A 19,564-nucleotide genomic window follows, 5' to 3' on the forward strand; every position below is an offset into this window, starting at 1 on the left:
GAATTCTTAATTAATAATCTTCACAACAGAAAACATCTAACTCAGATGGTTTCATGTGTGAATTCTATTAATCGTTTGCATAAGATGTAATACCGATAATCTACAATCTATTCCAGAAAATCAAAGCAAAGAGAACACTTCCTAACTCCTTGTGTACAGCCAGCATAACACTAATACCAAAACTAGACAAAGACTTTATAAGCATATAAAATTACATGAACAAACAGAGGGCTGATGGGGGTGGGAGGGAGGGGAGGGTGGGTGATGGGTATTGAGGAGGGCACCTTTTGGGATGAGCACTGGGTGTTGTATGGAAACCAATTTCACAATAAATTTCAAAAAAAAATTACAGACCAACATTTCTCATAAACATAGACATTTATAATTGTTAGCTCTTCCTGATGGATAGACCCTGTGATTATTATATAATGCCCTTCTTCATCTCTTGTTACAGCCTTTAATTTAAAGTCTAGTTTGTCTGATATAAGTATGGCTACTCCAGCTTTCTTTTGGCTTCCAGTAGCATGATAAATAGTTCTTCACCCCCTCACTCTCAGTCTGAAGGTGTCCTCAGGTCTAAAATGAGTCTCTTGGGGCGCCTGGGTGGCGCAGTCGGTTAAGCGTCCGACTTCAGCCAGGTCATGATCTCGCGGTCCGTGAGTTCGAGCCCCGCGTCAGGCTCTGGGCTGATGGCTCAGAGCCTGGAGCCTGTTTCCAATTCTGTGTCTCCCTCTCTCTCTGCCCCTCCCCCGTTCATGCTCTGTCTCTCTCTGTCCGAAAAATAAATAAATGTTGAAAAAAAAATTAAAAAAAAATAATAAATAAAAATAAAATGAGTCTCTTGTAGACAGCAAATAGATGGGTCTTGTTTTTTATCCATTCTGATACCCTATGTCTTTTGGTTGGCGCATTTAGTCCATTTACATTCAGTGTTATAGAAAGATACGGGTTTAGAGTCATTGTGATGTCTGTAGGTTTCATGCTTGTAGCGATGTCTCTGGTACTTTGTCTCACAGGATCCCCCTTAGGATCTCTTGTAGGGCTGGTTTAGTGGTTTTTGTTTGGGAAGACCTTTAACTCTCCTTCTATTCTAAATGACAGACTTGCTGGATAAAGGATTCTCGGCTGCATAGTTTTTCTGTTCATCACATTGAAGATCTCCTGCCATTCCTTTCTGGCCTGCCAAGTTTCAGTAGAGAGATCGGTCACGAGTCTTATAGGTCTCCCTTTATATGTTAGAGCACGTTTATCTCTACCTGCTTTCACAATTTTCTCTTTATCCTAGTATTTTGCCAGTTTCACTATGATATGTCGTGCAGAAGACCTATTCAAGTTACGTCTGAAGGGAGTTCTCTGTGCCTCTTGGATTTCAATGCCTTTTTCCTTCCCCAGATCAGGGAAGTTCTCAGCTATTATTTCTTCAAGTACCCCTTCAGCACCTTTCCCTCTCTCTTCCTCCTCTGGGATACCAATTATGCGTATATTATTTCTTTTTAGTGTATCACTTAGTTCTCTAATTTTCCCCTCATACTCCTGGATTTTTTTTAATCTTTTTCTCAGCTTCTTCTTTTTCCATAATTTTATCTTCTAGTTCACCTATTCTCTCCTCTGCCTCTTCAATCCGAGCCGTGGCCGTTTCCATTTTATTTTGTATCTTGTTTAAAACGTTTTTCAGCTCCTCCTGACTGTTCCTTAGCCCCTTGATCTCTGTAGCAAGAGATTCTCTGCTGTCCTCTATACTGTTTTCAAGCCCAGCGATTAATTTTATGACTATTATTCTAAATTCACTTTCTGTTATATTATTTAAATCCTTTTTGATCAGTTCATTAGCTGTTGTTATTTCCTGGAGATTGTTTTGAGGGGAATTCTTCCGTTTGGTCATTTTGGATAGTCCCTGGAGTGGTGCAGACCTGCAGGGCACTTCCCCTGTGCTGTGGTGTATAACTGGAGCTGGTGGGCGGGGCCGCAGTCAGACCTGATGTCTGCCCCCAGCCCACCACTGGGGCCACAGTCAGACTGGTGTGTGCCTTCTCTTTCCCTCTCCTAGGGGCAGGATTCACTGTGGGGTGGCGTGGCCCATCTGGGCTACTTTGCACTGCCAGGCTTGTGGTGCTGGGGATCTGGCATATTAGCTGGGATGGGTAGGCAAGGTATACAGGGGGCAGGAGGGGCAGGCTTATCTCGTTCTCCTTAGGTGATCCACTTCAGGAGGGGCCCTGTGGCAGCGCTAGGGAGTCAGACCCGCTGCGGAAGGGGTGGCTCCGCAGAAGTACAGCGTTGAGTGTGCAGAGCAAGCAAGTTCCCTGGCAGGAACTGGTTCCCTTTGGGATTTTGGCTGGGGGGTGGGCGAGGGAGATGGCGCTGGCGAGCGCCTTTGTTCCCTGCCAAACTGAGCTCTGTCGTCCCTGGGCTCAGCAACTCTCCCTCCCTTTGTCCTCCAGCCATCCTGCTTTCCGAGGAGAGCTATTAACTTATGACCTCCCAGATGCTAAGTCCCGCTTGCTGCCAGAACACACTCCGTCTGGCCCCTCCACTTTTGTCAGCCAGACTCGGGGGCTCTGCTTGGCCAGCGGGCCGCCCCTCCACCCTGGCTCCCCCCCCGCCAGTCCATGCAGTGCACACCACCTCTCCACCCTTCCTACCCTCTTCCATGAGCCTCTCGTCTGCACTTGGCTCTGGAGACTCCGTTCTGCTAGTCTTCTGGTGGTTTTCTGGGTTAGTTAGGAATCCAAGTGATCAGCAGGAAGCGCAGTGAGCCCAGTGTCCTCCTATGCTGCCATCTTCTGAAAAGCCAATAAAGTTAAATTTAAAAAAAGAATTGGAATTTATTTTAATTGAGATATAATTGACATATAGCATTATGCTCATTTCCAGTGTCATATAATAATTCAATATTTGTATATGTTGCAAAATGGTCACCACAATAAGTTTAATTAACATCCATTATCACACATAGTTAGAATTTTCTTTTGATGAGAACTTTTAAGATCTACTCTGCTAGCAACTTTCAAATATACAGTATAGTATTATTAACTATAGTCACCATGCTGTACATTATATCCCTATGCCTTATAACTGGGAGTTTGTATCTTTTGACTATTTTCACCCATTTTGCTCACCCCACACCACTGACCCCTGGCAACCACCAATCTATTCTCTGCATCTAGTAGTTTGGGTTTAGGTGTTTTTGTTTTTTGTTTTTTTGGTTTGCTTTTGTTTTAGATTCCACATACAAGTGACATCATAGAGTACTTGTCTTTATCTGCCTGACTTATCTCATATGGCATAAAGGCCTCAAGATCCATCCATGTTGGCAGAGATGGAAAAGCGGGGTAAGAGGGAGCCGTGTGTCCACAGAAGTCTCTGAGAGAGCCTCCACAGAGGAGCAGAAGGAAATGGAAGATAAAGTAACTAGTCCAGAGAAAGCTGAAGAAACAAAATTAAAGTCAAGGTATACTCATCTAGGACAAAAGCTTGGAGGTTAAAATTTCTTAAGGAAACGATAACATAAAAGGCAAAAATATTTTGATTCTGGGGTTACAATATGGCTAAAGCAAAAATCAATAAGCCACTTCCTACTGCAGCTCTGGATAAGACAGAAGTTACTGGTGACCACATTCCCATTGCACAGGACCTACCTCAATGGAAACCATCCCTTGTTACTAGCAAGCTGTTGACTGATTAAAAATGCTGAATTGGAAAAAAAAATCCATCCATGTTGTTGCAAATGACAATGTTTCATTCTTTTTTATGGCTGCATAATGTGTGTGTGTGTGTGTGTGTGTGTGTGTGTGTGTGTGTGTGATTTTCTTTATCCACTCAATCATCAAGGAATGTTAAGTTGCTTGCATATGTTGGCTATTGTAAATAATACTGCAGCTAACATGGGGGAGGGTGGCCCAGAGATCTTTTTGAGTTAGTGTTTTTGTTTTCTTTGGCTAAATAAAGAAATTGCTGGGTCATATGATGTTTCTATTTTTTAATTTTTTGAGGAATCGCCATACTATTTTCCATATGTAAATATATCATTTACATTCCCACCAACAATGCATGAGGGTTTCCTTTTCTCTACATCCTCACCAACACTTGTTATTTCTAGTCTTTTTGATAATAGCCATTTGGTGTGATATTTCGTTGTCATTTTGATTTGCATTTCCCTGATGATTACAGATATTGAGCACCTTTTCATGTACCTGTTGGCCATCTGTGAATAATTAGAACTTGAAATTAAAAACACACGTTATTTAAATGGGCACCAAAAATTGTAATGCTTAGGAATAAGTTTAACAAAATATGTAAATTATTTATATGAAGAAATCTAAAAAATTTTGACGAAAGAAATCAAAGAAGATCTAAATAACAGGATAAATACTGTGCATGAATGGATGAGATATTTTTTAAATACCAGTTCTTCCCAATGTAATGTATAAATTCAATGCAACCCCAATCATAATCTTGGCAAAATATTTTGTGAGTATTGCAAATTCAATTATGAAGTTTCTGCACAAAGGCAAAATATTTAGAATAACCAACACAGTATTACAGAAGAAAAACAAAGTCAGAGGAGTGACCATACTTGACTTCAAGACTTACTATAAGTGGAACTAAAGTGTATTATGCTAAGCAAAATAAGTCAGTCAGAGAAAGACAAATATCATATGATTTCACTCGTATGTGGAATTTAAGATACAAAACAAATGAACATAAAGATCTCTTTATAATTTCATAATATAGAAACAGAGAGGGAGACAAACCATAAAAGACCCTTAAATACAGAGAACAAACTGAGGGTTCCTGATGGGGTGTTAGGTTGGGAGAAGGGCTAAAGGGGTGAGGGGCATTGAGGAGGATACTTGTTGAGGTGAGCAATGGGTGTTATTTGGAAGTGATGAATCACTAAATTCTATTCCTGGAATTATTATTACATTATATGTTAACTAACTTGGAATTAAATTTGAAGAAAAAAAAAGACTTACTATGAAGTTTACTATAAAGTTACAGTGACCCAGGCAGAGTAGTATTGCTTAATAGATAAATAAGTCAATGAAACAAAACAAAGAGTCCAATAAAAGTTCATACAAACACAATAGATTGTCTTTGACAAAGAAGCAAAGGCAATTCACTGGAGAAAGGATAGACGCTTATTAAACAAATGGTGTTGGAAAAATTGTAAATTCACATGCAAAAAAAAAAAAAGAAAAAGAAATAGAGTGGCTGAGTGAATTAAAAAAAAAGACACAGACCTAATATCCTTCGCAAAAATTAACTTAAAATTAAACCTAAATGTAAAATGCAAAACTGTAAAACTCTTAATAGATAACAGGAAAAAATTTGAAGCGACCTTGGTTTGGCAATGACTTTTTAGATACAACACCAAAAACTCAATCCATGAAAGAAAAAAAAATTCAGTTATTCCAAAGGAAATAACAAGATTAAATCTCTGGGAAAAAAATCTTAGTAAAATAGAGACAATAATTTACCTGATAAGGAGTTAAAAGTAATGGTTACAAAGATGCTCACTAAACTGGGGGAAAGAATGGATAAACACAGTGAGAACATCAACAGAGATGGAAAATATAATAGAAATCATAGAACTTCTGAACTGAAAAATACACTAGAGGGGTTCAACAACAGACTAGATGCAACATAAGAAAGAATCTGTTAACTCAAAGATAAGGCAGTGGAATTTACCCAATCAGAGCAGGAAAAAGAATGAAAATGAAAAAAAAAAAGAGAAAGAAATAAAAAAGAAGATAGGTTAAGGGAAAAAATGGGACAACATCAATTGGACTGACATTCACAACATTGGGCTCCTAGAAGGAGAAGAGAGAGAGAAATGGGCAGAAATCTTATTTGAAGAAATAATGGCTGAAAATCTCCCTAACCTGGGGAAGGAAATGGCCATCCAAATCCAGGAAGTTCAGAGAGCTCCAAATAAGAAGAACCCAGTAACTTTGCCATTAAAATGACAAAAGTTAGAAACAAGGAGAGAATATAAAAGCAGCAGGAGAGGGGCACCTGGGTGGCTCAGTTGGTTGAACGTCTGACCTCAGCTCAGGTCATGATCTCACAGTTTGTGAGTTTGAGCTCTTCATCAGGCTCACTGCTGTCAGCCTGTCAGCACAGAGCCTGCTTTAGATCCTCTGTCTCCCTCTCTTTGCCCCTCCCCAACTAGTGCTTTCCCCAAAAATGAATAAATATTTAAAAATAAAAATTAAAAAAGCAGTAAGAGAAAAAAGACTTGTTACATACAAGGGAACCTCCATAAGACTATCACTAGATCTTTCAGCAGAAACTTTGCAAGCCAGAAGAAAGTAGTACAATATTTTCAAAATATTGTGGAAAAAGCTTCTAGGTTTTTAGGTTTGCAAATAAGTTCTTTTGAGTAATACACAAAAGATAAAGAGAAAGGAATATAAGCACACCACTAAAGAAAATGGTCAAACCACAAAAGTAAGGAAACAAGAGAAGAAAGGAACAGAGAAGAACTATGAAAACAGCCAGAAAACAATTAACAAAATGGCAGTAAGCACATTCCTATCAATCATTACTTTAAATGTAAGTGGACTAATTCTCCAATCAAAAGACATAGAGTAGCTGAATGGATTTTCTTTTCAGAAATATCCATCTATATGTTGCCTGTAAGGGATTCGCTTCAGATATAAGGACACACAAAGACTGCAGGTAAAGGGGTAGAAAAAGATATCCCATGCAAGCAGAAACCAAAACAAAGCTGGAGTAGCTATACTTATATCAGACAAATAGACTTTATTTTATTTTTTACAGGGTTTTTTTTGAAGGAATCATCATCATCATCATCATCATCATCATCATCATTATTCCTACACAAAAACATAAAATTTGAATGGTTCTAGATTTTTCCTCCTGTTGGGTTGTGGCCACTTCCTCACTGGGAGGGAAAAAGTACATCCATATTGGTTTCTCTGAGGACCCTGTGCAATTCAAGCAACAAAACCACAACTTACCAATTTTAAAGCCATTCCTAAAGATTCCTTTGTCCTCCTCATATTTCCAGGAATAGTGTAGCTATGTTCCAGAACATATTGGCAACAGTTCTGAATACCCTCCCAAGTCCACACCAAACAGGAAACCAAGAATGTTCTTGGATCTGTTCTCACTTTCCCCCCTCAAGAACTCAGGAGTTCAACAAGACAAATAGACTTTAAAACAAAGACTGTAATAAGAGACAAAGAAAGGTGTACATTATGATAAAGTGGTCAACCTAACAATAAGCTATAACATTTTCAAATATTTATGCATCCAATGTAGGAGTGCCTGAGTATATAAAGCACACATTAACAGAGTGAAAGGGAGAAATAGACAGCAACACAATACTAGCAAGATACTTTAACAACCCACTTACATCAATGGATAGATCCTCCAGACAGAAAATCAATAAGGAAACATTGGCTTTAAACAATACATTAGACCAGATGGACTTAACAGGTATTGACAGACCATTCCAACCAAAGAATACAGATTCTTCTCAAGTATACATGGAGCATTTTCCAAGATAGATCATATGTTAGACCACAAAATAAGTCTTAATACATTGAAGAGAGCTGAAATCATATCATGCATCTTTTCCAATCACAATGGTACGAAACTAGAAATTAATTACACAAGTAAAAGTGGAAAATTCACAAATATGTGGAGATTAGACCATGCTACTGACAACTAATTCTTCAAAGAATAAATCAAAGCAGAAGTCAAGACATGCTTTGAGACTAATGAAAATGGAAAAATAACATACCAAAATTTATGGGATGTACCAAAGGCAGTTCAAAGAGGGAAGTTAACAGCAATAAATGCTTATGTCAAGAAATAAGAAAAGACTCACGGCCCCTGGGTGGCTCAGGAGGTTAAACATCTGACTTCAAATCATGATCTGCCAGTTCGTGAGTTTGAGCCCCATGTCAGACTCTCTGCTGACAGCTCAGAGCCTGGAGTCTGCTTCAGATTCTGTGTCTCCCTCTCTCCACCCCTCCCCAGCTCGCACTCTGTCTCTCTCTCAAAAATAAATAAACATTTAAAAAAAGAAGAAAAGTCTCTGGGAATGCAAGCTGCTGCAGTCACTCTGGAAAACAGTATGGAGGTTCCTCAAAAAACTAAAAATAGAACTACCCTATGACCCAGCAATTGCACTACGAGGCATTTATCCACAGCATACAGGTGTGCTGTTTCAAAGGGACACATGCACCCCCATGTTTATAGCAGCACTATCAACAATAGCCAAAGTATGGAAAGAGCCCAAATGTCCATCGATGGATGAATGGACAAAGAAGATGTGGTATATATATATACAATGGAGTATTACTTGGCAATGACAAAGAATGAAATCTTGCAATTTGCAACTATGTGGATGGAACTGGAGGGTATTATGCTAAGTGAAATTAGTCAGTCAGAGAAAGACAAAAATCATATGACTTCACTCATATGAGGACATTAAGAGACAAAACAGATGAACATAAGGGAAGGGAAACAAAAATAATATAAAAACAGAGAGGGGGACAAAACATAAGAGACTCATAAATATGGAAAACAAACTGAGGGTTACGGGAGGGGTTGTGAAAGGGGGATGGGCTAAATGGGTAAGGGGCAGTAAGGAATCTACTCCTGAAATCATTTTGCACTATATACTAAATAGTTTGGATGTAAGTTAAAAAAAATAAAACAAGTTAATAAGAAAAAAAAAAGATTAGGTCGGCACAAAACCTGCTTCTTGACTAAGAATAATGGCTTCATAACAAAGTCCTTGTCCACGTTAATCTGATTTTCCTCTATAACCTAATATTGTCTTTTTTTACTGCCTTAAAGTATTAAATATAAATAAAACATAAATTCTGATATGTTTCCATGAAAAAAGGAACCACAGATTTCAATGTTTTCAAGTACCAATCTTCTCATTACATACCCAGGATTTCCAAAGGATCTCACATTCTAAAAAGTAAATTTTTCCTTTATTTCAGTGTAAAAATCCAAAATACTCTAAAATCAAATTTTACTGAAAGCATTTAATAAAATATTAACACAATAAAATAGAGACATGTAAGCTGGCAGAATCCAGGTTTCAAATAAGCAAATGAATTCAACATGGTCTAATTCATATCGTGTTAGAATCTATACAGACAGTGCTAAATAAAGCCATCTATTTAAAATATTTTTGGGACTAGCTAGTCTTCAAGATTTTGTTTCAGAGTAAAGGACCTTCTTGGAACTTCCCAGAAGCCTCTGGTTGACCAGAGAACCAAAGGTAGAAGGACATAGTGAAACCGCAGAAGATAAAGATGGTCCCTGTGCAGGCTGTGCTGCCCTGCCCTGCTTTCTCTGGAGAAAGGCCATGACAAAGGCCTCAGGGAGTCTATTAAGAAAGACTTTCCATGATGCTTACTGGGGTATCCTATTCTATCATTTATATAGGTAAATTACATGTATAATAATAAACTACTGCTTCTTTGAAGACTTTGATTAAAAAAAAAGTCTCAAATAAACAATCTAATTTATAGTACAAAGAACTAGAAAAAGAACAAGCAAAACCCAAAAGTAACAGAAAGAAGGAAATAAGAAAGATTACAGCAGAAATAAATTAAGAGACAATTTTAAAAGATCAATGAAAATAAGAGCTTGTTCTTTAAAAAGTAAACAAAATTGACAAACTTTTGGCTAGATCCACTGCGAAAGAGACAGAGATAGACACAGAAAGGGAGGAGACTCAAATAAATAAAATCAGAAATGAAAGATGAGATGTTGCAACTGATACCACAAAAATACAAAGGATCATAAAAGACTGATATGAACAATTATACACCAACAAATTGGAAAACCTAAAATAAAAAGATAAATTCCTGGAAACCCATAATCTACTAAGACTGAATCATGATGAAAAAGAAAAGCTGAATACTGATCACTAGTAAAGAAATTGAATCACTAATCAAAAATCTCCCAACAAACAAAAGTCTAGGACCAGCGAGCTTCATTGGTGGATTCTTTCATATATCCAAAGAAGAAACATTCAAAGAACCTTCTCAAAGTCTTCTTAAAAACATAAGAGGAGGGAACTCTTCCAAACTCATTTTACAAGGCCAGCATTAGCCAAATACCAAAGCCAGACAAGGATGCCACAAGAAAAGGAAATTATAGGCCAATTTCCCTGATAAACATAGATGTAAAAATTCTCAATAAAATATTAGCAAACTGGGTACAATGTATTAAAAAGATCACATTTTATGATCAAGTGGCATTTATTCAAGCAATTCAAGGATGTTTCAACATCCATAAATCTGTTAATGTGATACACCACATTAACCAAATGAAGGATAGAAATCATATGATTATCTTAATAGATGCATAAAAAATATTTGTCAAAATTCAACATCCATTTATGATAAAAACTCTCGACAAAGTGGGTATAGAAGGAATGTACTAACATAATAAAGGCCATATATGAGATATCCATAGCTAACATCATACTCAGTGGTAAAAGCTGAAAATTTCTGCTCTACACTCAGAAACAAAGTAAGGATGCCCCCTCTCACCACTTTTATTCAATATACTACTGGCAGTACTAGCCACAGCAATTATATAAGAAAAAGGAAAGGCATCCAAATTGAAAGATAGGTAAAAGTGTCACTATTTACAGATAACATGATGCTATATAGAGAAACCTGTAAAGACTTTAGCAAAAAACTATTAGAACTAGTAAGCAAATTGAGTGGGATACAAAATTAAATACATAAATCTGTTCCATTTCTATTCACTAAATATGAACTACCAGAAAGACAAATTAAGGAAAATCCCATTTACAATTATATCAAAAATAATAAAATACCTAGGCATACATTTAAACCAAGGAGGTGAAAGATTTTTACTCTGAAAAAATATAAGGCATTGATGAAAGAAATTGAAGAAGACTTTAATAAATGGAAAATATATCATGCTGGTAGATTGGAATAATTAATGTTGTTAACATGTCCTTATTACCCAAAACAATATCCAAATTCAATGCAGTCCCTAACAAAATACCAATGTCATCTTTCAGAGAACTACAAAAGAATCCTAAAATTTGTAAGGAACCACGAAAGACCCCAAATAGCAGCCAAAGCAATCTTGAGAAAGAAGAATAAAGCTGGTGGTATCACCCTCTCTGATCTCTAACTATCCTCCAAAGGTATATTAATAAAAATAGTGTATTGACACAGAAATAGACACATAGGTCAATAGAACAGAATAGAAAGTCCAGATATAAGCCCATCCTTATACAGTCAATTAATCTTTGACAAAGAAAGCAAGAACATAAATGTTGTCAGAGAAAATGGACACCTACAAGCAAAAAAGTGAAAGTGTACAACTTTTCACACCATTTATTTATTTATTTAAATTATTACTTTGATTATTAATTATTAATTGTTATTAATTATTAATTTAATATTAATTATTATTAAATTTATTTATTAAAATAAACTCAAAATGGATTTAAGGCTTAATTAGAAGACAAGAAACCATAACAATTCTGGAAGAAAACATAGGCAGTAAGCTCTTGAACATCAGTATGAGCAATAATTTTTTGGATCTGTCTCTTTAGGCAAAGGAAACAAAAGTAAATATAAACAAATGGGACTGCATCAAACTAAAAAGCTTTTGCACAGCAAAGGAAACCTTCAACAAAATGACAAGACAACCTACTGAATAGAAGATGTTTTCAAATGATATAACTGATAAGGAGTTAACATGCAAAATATATAAAGAGCTCACATAACTCAATATAAAAAAATCCAATTAAAAATGGGAGGAGGAAGTGAAAAGATATTTCTCCAAAGAAGACATACAGATGGCCAACAGACACATGAAAAGATGCTCACCATTACTAAACATCAGGGAAATGTAAGTCAAAGCCACAATGAGATATCACCTCACACCTGTCAAAATAGCTATTGTCAAAAAGAGAATAATTCACAAGGATGTCCTTGGGGCACTGCTAGTGGGGATGCAAAATGGTACAGCCATTATGAAAAACAGTATAGAGTTTCCTAAAAAAATTAAAAATAGAATGACCATTGAATCTAGCAGTTCCCTTCTGGGTATTTATCTGAGGAAAAAGAATACATTAATTTGTAAAGATATAGGCACCCCATGTTCATTGCAGCATTATTTACAATAGCCAAGACATGGAAACAACCTAAGTGTCCATCAATATTACTCAGCTGCAAACAAAAAAAAGAATGAAATCTTGCCATTTGCAACAACATGGATGAACCTAGGGGATATTATGCTAAGTTAAATAAGTCAGACAAAGACAAATACTGTATGATTTCACTTATGTGTGGAATCTAAAAACAAAACAGAAACCAACTCATATATACAGAGAACAATTTGGTGATTTTCAGAGGGGGGGGAGGAAGGAGCAAAATAAGGAAAGGGGATTAAAAGATACAAATTTCCACTTATAAAATAAATAAGACATGAAGATGCAATGTACAACATGGAGAATATTGTTAATAATATGTAACAACTTTGTAAGGTGACAAACAGTAGCTAGATTTGCCATTTTGATTGCTTTGTAAGATATATAAATGGTGACACACTATAGAATCATTGAAACTAATATATTATGCATCAACTACACTTCAAAGGGAAAAAAATGATCAAAAAAATGTCTGCTATGGAAGACAGTTTGGCAGCTTCTTACAAAGCTAAGCATATTCTTACCATATGATCCAGCAATCAAACTTTTGGTATTTACTTAAATGAGTTGAAAATTTAAGTGCATGCAAAAATCTGCACAAAACAGTTTATTCATAATTGCCAAAACTTGGAAGCAATCAAGATGTCCTTTAATAGATGAATGGATAAATAAACTGTGGAACATACATACAAAGATTATTATTCAGCAATAAAAAGAAGTGAGCTATACAGCTACAAAAAGACATGGAGGAAACTTAAGTGAATATTGCTAAGTGAAAGAAGCCAGTCTGAAAAGGCTATATAAAGTATGATACTTATGTGACATTCTGGAAAAGAAAAAATTTTGGAGACAGTGAAAACATCAGTGGTTGCCAACGGTTCATGGGGAGAGGGAGAGAGATTGACAGGTGGGACAGAGATCAATTTTTAGGGTGGTGACACTATTCTGTATGATACTGTAATGGTGCATATATGATATAAGGCAGTCGTTAAAATGCATAGTACTGTACAACACAAAGAATGAAGTCTAATGCAAACCATCAATTTTAGTTTTTTTTTAAAGTTAAGTTCCTATTTGCATTTCATAACTTTTTTGTCTTCAAGTGTATTTTATCTTTTATTAATGTAGCCACGTCAGCTCTCTTATTGTTACTGTTTGCACATTATATCTCTTTACTTTAATCCTCTGAATCTAAAGTGTATTTCTTATCAGCAGCATATTGCTGGATCTTGGATCTTAATTCTAATCTGACATCTCTGCCTTTTGGTTGGCGTGTTTAATCCATTCACATTTATTTTTTTAATTTGTCTTGTTGAAACTATCCCTGACATTTGGATATTTGTTTTGTTCTTTTACTCTTCCCCACTGCCATCTTTTTTTTTTTAATTTTTTTTCAACGTTTTTATTTATTTTTGGGATAGAGAGAGACAGAGCATGAATGGGGGAGGGGCAGAGAGAGAGGGAGACACAGAATCGGAAACAGGCTCCAGGCTCTGAGCCATCAGCCCAGAGCCTGACGTGGGGCTCGAACTCACAGACCGCGAGATCGTGACCTGGCTGAAGTCGGACGCTTAACCGACTGCGCCACCCAGGCGCCCCAGCACTGCCATCTTTTGTAGTAAGTAGATATTTTCTAGTGTATCGTTTTCATTCTTTTGTTGATTTTTTTTTACTATTTTTGTTTTAGTTGTCTTCAGTAATTGTTTCAAACCTGAAGCACTTAGGGAGGCAGAATGGGTGTCAGAAGACTTGTCAGAGTTACCAGGTAGATGCAAACTGCTGTCTATGCTTTCTCCTGCCTGCTGGAGCTACTGACTTCTGGAAGCCTATCTGCTTCAGTCTTTCTCTCTGGGGATTAATTTTGCCTCTAGGTCCCAATTTGGTCTGTTGCAATCTGAGCCTGATGTACTCAGACTTTTTGACCTGGGTTCCGTTTGCAGTCACCAACTGTGATCTCAAGGCTTTCTGATCCTTGGACAGCCCTACTTGCTCTAGTAGAAGTCAGTAAGTAAACTTTTCTAGGTGCAGAAAGTGGGGATCTGAATCAGATAATCTTGAAGTTTCTTTCAAATTTCATTATTCTCTGATTGCCTTAAAATAGTATTGGAAACATTTCTTAGCTTCTACTGTTCCCATGCATTATCTTCTTAAATCTCTGCAAAGTTTCAGGTGGGTGCTTTAAACACCTTTATGCCTGATAAACTGTTACTGAAATCATAACCCTTTATGATATGATTGTTCACTGTTAGACTTTTGTATTATAAAACTACAGGATATCTTAAATATGTTTTCTGATAGATCTAGGGCAGCAAATCCCTTCTGGATATTTTTCTCAGAAATTACATTGAAAGAAATAAACAGCTGTCAGGAGTATGAAGGCTAAACCATTAGATTGCTGAGTCAGTGCTCTGGAAGTTACAATATGTCCTAGAATGCAAGTCACATGCCTGACATTCAAGTACTCATTTTCTTTTTTGAGGGTCAACATAAATTAGTAGTGGGAGGTTGAAAAGAAGACAGGGGAATTACTGGCAAATACAAATGCATGTAGAAGTAGTGACCAACATTCTAATTGTGCAGGCATGGTCAAACATACAGATAATATTCAAAATATGATTAATACCTAATTTGTGGAAAGCCATTCTTAAGTAAATGGTTCTCTTTGTCCATTACAGCTATTGAATTATATATTTCTTTGTTGGCTTGGTCTTATTTTTCCCTGCAAGACCCTATAAAACAGTTGTAATGAAACATAGTATTCTAAATATATAAAACCAATGCACTTATCTTTAAAACATATTTCATTCTAATGAAGTAGAGTCAAAAGCCTTATTGCCAAATATGTTCCCTCTTTGGCAAGATACTAGACTTGAAATCCAGGCTTTGAGGATTTGGTTGAGTTTTTTTTTTTTTTTTTTTTGCCTGCTATTTAAATGGCCTACACTTGACTTACAGCTTAAACCATATGCTAACGAGAGAAGAGAGTCCTGTTATCTGTCTCTGCTGGCTGTTGGGGCCTTCTTCTGTCTGGTAGAAAAAAGGTCTCATAAAGGAGGTGTAAAAGAAAGCCTTCTTCCTTCCCTCTGAAGGGTGGTTGGTAGAAGAAGAGCAAGAAGGGTCTGCCCCAGTGGTCAACCTGATGTAGGCGTTGAACATGCTTCATGGATTTCCAGCAGGAAGGGACGCAGAATGCCTGGGCTCCACAAGGAGCACCTGAGTGGGGTCCCTTGAGCCAACATGAGGTGACCCTGCCTACTTAAGAGCACTGAGTGGTCAGGCAGAGAGTTCTGAACCCAGCACGGAGCTGAGCTGAGATCCACTGGGCTGGCCCTGAGTCAATGGTAGTGTGGTGATGCCAGGCTGCAGAGGGTCCAACAGAGTGGCATGGAGGACACTAGATGGAGGAGAAACAGGGTCTCAGGGCCCATGCCCCATACAAATGGCTCCTGAGCTTACAGGTCCCACCACAAATCTACCAGCTCCAGGCCTCAGCTCAGAAGCCAGCAGGACCCCAGCAACCAGGCAGCCAAGGGTATCACTAGGACCCAGAGGAAGACGATAGCAGATGAGTATCCCAGGCAAAAGGAAACTGGGAAGCTGATTAGTGTCCGCAGGGTAATTTAAAGTATTGTGTGCATCTGAGGTTTAAACTTGATGCGCCTTTTAGTTGGGTTCTGTTGGTTTGTTTGCTTTGTTTCCCTGCTAGAAATAGGAAGTATTTAAAGAAGGCAAGAAATTATATAAACAAAATAAGAAACGATGTTTTCTCTTCACATGCAAACTGTGGCTTATATAATTGCAAGTAGGTTACAGGTTGACAGGAAGTGTACACATATATGTGCACGTGCACACACATACACACACACACACCTGCTGTAACCCAGGTACAGAACTTAACAGAAATCAAAGTCAAAGCAGAGCTAGGCAGACACAGCCTTCTCTGCATGGCTTTCTCCTGCCCTGAAATTCCTTCCAGGGCTCACAGTTGCCGGTGAAAGCTTTTCCTGCAAAAGAAGTTCTGTCCAATTCTTGTTAAGTCTCGTACACTGGAGCTGGTGGCACCATTTCAGAAGAACTTCCACAAACCATTTTAAGAGAACATTCACCAACATAGAGAGCTACTAGTTTTTGAAGCTAAGTTGGCACCAGTGCAGCCAATACTCATCCAGCATTATTGTACACAATGTACATGTATACAGATGATTATGGGTGTTATGTACACATTATTTTATTTATGAAACTAATTTTTTATCAAGTCAACATTTTACCCATCTTAGAATTTTTAGAATGTAGTGATCAGTGTCAGAGTATCTCCTTCGGGAAGAATAAGATAAAAACAGAGGGAGGCAAATCATAAGAGATTCTTAAATACAGAAAAACTGAGGATTGATGGAGGGGTGTTGGGTGGGGGGATGGCCTACATGGGTGATGGGCATTAAGGAAGGCAATTGTTGGGATGAGCACTGGGTGTTGTGTGTAAGAAATGAATCACTAAATTCTACTCCTGAAACCATTACTACACTATATGCTAACTAGCTCGGATTTAAATAAAATTTTTAAAAAGTTAAATTTAAAAAAATAGTATCTCCTTTGGGTCATTGCAGTGTGGTCAGGGTGGACTTGGAGTCTTGGCACAGAAACTGCTCCCCTGGGATCCCTGAGACATTTCCCATCTAAATTAGCAATACCCAAGACAAAGACCAGATGAAGAAAGCTTTCCCAGACAGAATCAGACTGACCATGCCAAATCCTTTCAGGAGTTTCCCATCTCTTGAACTTAATGTAGAAGTTCAAAAAGCTATACAATTTTTTCCTTACATTGTACTGAATATACTTATTGCAATATGCTTAATGAAATATTATTTCATCTTTTTTAAAACTAGTCTCTGAAATAACAGCTGTCAAGGCCTCTTTCTTATCACACTAAGTTGATTTGGGTTTTCCTTTTCAATAATCTCTTCCTGCATCATCCTTCCTGAACACTGCCCTAAGTCACTTCTTCATTTCCCTATTTTATTTCTCATATCTGTATTTATTTCTCATATCTGTTGTGTTTTTTTTTTTACCACAACTAAGTTACCACAAGAATTTCCAATACACACATGGTAATATTTGACACTATCTGTTGGGATCAGAGGTCAGAATCTGTTTGACCTTGGGAAAGCTTTTATGACCCACAAATTGAGTACTGTGGGACTCTCCATTTTGTGGAAGAAGAATTTGGTGGGAATTTGATAGACCCAAAAGCATTGGAGGCATTTGTGTTTGGAGTTAGGCACCCTGGTCATGGCACCAGGTTTGGAGGAAGGTTAGCACCAGCAAGAGCATTTGAGAGTGTTGTCACCTCAAGGGGGACTCTGGAAGTTCCCTTTTCTGATTTTTCATGTGGAATATTGATCAATCCAGATTCTGTAGGACTTTCTGAAGTCCTTCCTGTTGGACTCATTCTCTGTTGTGGGAATGGCCATGACTTTATCAAGTTATGGTACCACGTAGACAGAAAGGCCTTGCTTCCCACTAGAAAATTCTAAAGTCTGCCAAAACTCTAAAAATATGAGCTAAAACACATGAGTAGGGTCTACTGTTCCAGGATATAAAACTTTAGGGGCGCCTGGGTGGCGCAGTCGGTTAAGCGTCCGACTTCAGCCAGGTCACGATCTCGCGGTCCGTGAGTTCGAGCCCCGCGTCGGGCTCTGGGCTGATGGCTCAGAGCCTGGAGCCTGTTTCCGATTCTGTGTCTCCCTCTCTCTCTGCCCCTCGCCCGTTCATGCTCTGTCTCTCTCTGTCCCAAAAATAAAATAAAAATAAATAAACATTAGAAAAAAATTAAAAAAACAAAACAAAACAAAAAAAAACTTTAAATATGTTGAAAGAACTAACTGGCCGAGGTTTCAGGAATGGGTACATTTGTCTCCACTGGTGTTGGTCAGATAGCTAGTGGGGGCTTTCTTAGCATTTGGATGGGACAATTCTTTGTTTGGAATTTTCCCATGTATTATCAGACAATGAGAGTCCTGGGCCTCCAGGTACCAAATGACAGTAGCACTTCTATGTTATCATGGCAAGCAATAACACCCTCTATACATTTCTGAATGCCCTGCTGGAAGTGGTACCTTCTTCCAGTTGAGATCAACTAGCTCTAGCCTAAGAAGTATGAATGATTTCAGAGCAATTTGTTAAAGTTAGAATTTCATGTTTGTAATAGATTTTTTTAATGTTTTCATTTATTTTTGAGAGACAGAAAGAGACAGAGCACCAGTGGGAAGGGACAGAGAAAGAGGGAGACACAGAATCTAAAGCAAGCTCCAGGTTTTGAACTGTCATTACAGCGCCCAATACAGGGCTTGAACCCATGAACCGTGAGATAATGACCTGAGCCGAAGTCGAACGCTTAACCAACTGAGCCACCCAGGTGCCCCTGTAATCAATTCTTTAAATCAAAAGTTACATTTTTAAACTTTCATTTAGTAGAACTACTAAGTCTAACTGGGATCATGCTAGTCTCCACTCAGTTGGCCCCAAGCTTTTTAGAGTCTTTCTACATGAAGTGTGGTCCTCAGACCAATAGCATCAGCATCACCTGGAAGGTTGTTAGAAACGTACAACCTACTGAATCAAAAACAATATTTTGACAGGTCCTTGCTTAATCCATACATATGTTAGAATTTGAGTGGGATGCAATGCTTTAGAGAATACCCTGGACAATCTTGTGACAGCTTCTTGTAGTTAGACTCCCCCATCCCCGCCCCAGTGGCACAACTGATTTGCATCCCAACCCCCAATGATATAAACCCTTTTGATTTGTACTTTTCCATTGTAGGTGAATGTAGAAACTTCTCTATCCAAGAATCATCAGGTTCTTCCCTAACCTGGGTTCCAACCACATCAGCTGAGCTATCTGGTAATTACGAGAAAGCCAGGATATCAGGCTTCTTAATTATTCCTATTACAGTCTGTGATGGTCTAATATAATCTGTCCCCAGGCCTGGTCTTGTGCCAGATCAGCCTACATTTTAAGGTAAAATCTGGAATTATTTATTCAGGATATACGCTGCCTGGTGGTGTCTGCCTTTCCCACTTGTTGCTTTTGTTATTTTATTTTTTTAAATGTTTATTTTTAAGAGAGAGAGAGTGCAAGCAGGTAAGGGGTAGAGAGAGACACACACACAATCCAAAGCAGGCTCCAGGCTCCAAGATATCAGCACAGAGCCCAATGTGGTGCTCAAACTCACAAACCGTGAGATCATGACCTGAGCTGAGCTCAGATGCTTAACGACTGAGCCACCCAGGTGCCCCTTGGTATTTTATTTTTAACCCAACCTTTTCCCTGGTCTAAGAAAACCCTACTATCAGATTCACCCA

The 19,564-nt window shown here is 37.9% G+C and overlaps 1 protein-coding gene and 1 pseudogene across 6 annotated transcripts in view; both read left to right on the top strand.

Moving 5' to 3' along the window:
• Nucleotides 1-19,564, top strand: part of TJP1 (tight junction protein 1) — a 377,020-nt gene that overhangs the window by 59,709 nt on the left and 297,747 nt on the right. The window lies entirely within an intron of this gene.
• Nucleotides 3,258-3,876, top strand: LOC121042509 (cAMP-regulated phosphoprotein 19-like; annotated as a pseudogene).

Source organism: Herpailurus yagouaroundi, unplaced genomic scaffold, assembly GCF_014898765.1.
Source record: "Herpailurus yagouaroundi ecotype Mexico unplaced genomic scaffold, PumYag 185, whole genome shotgun sequence".
Lineage (NCBI taxonomy): Eukaryota > Metazoa > Chordata > Mammalia > Carnivora > Felidae > Herpailurus > Herpailurus yagouaroundi.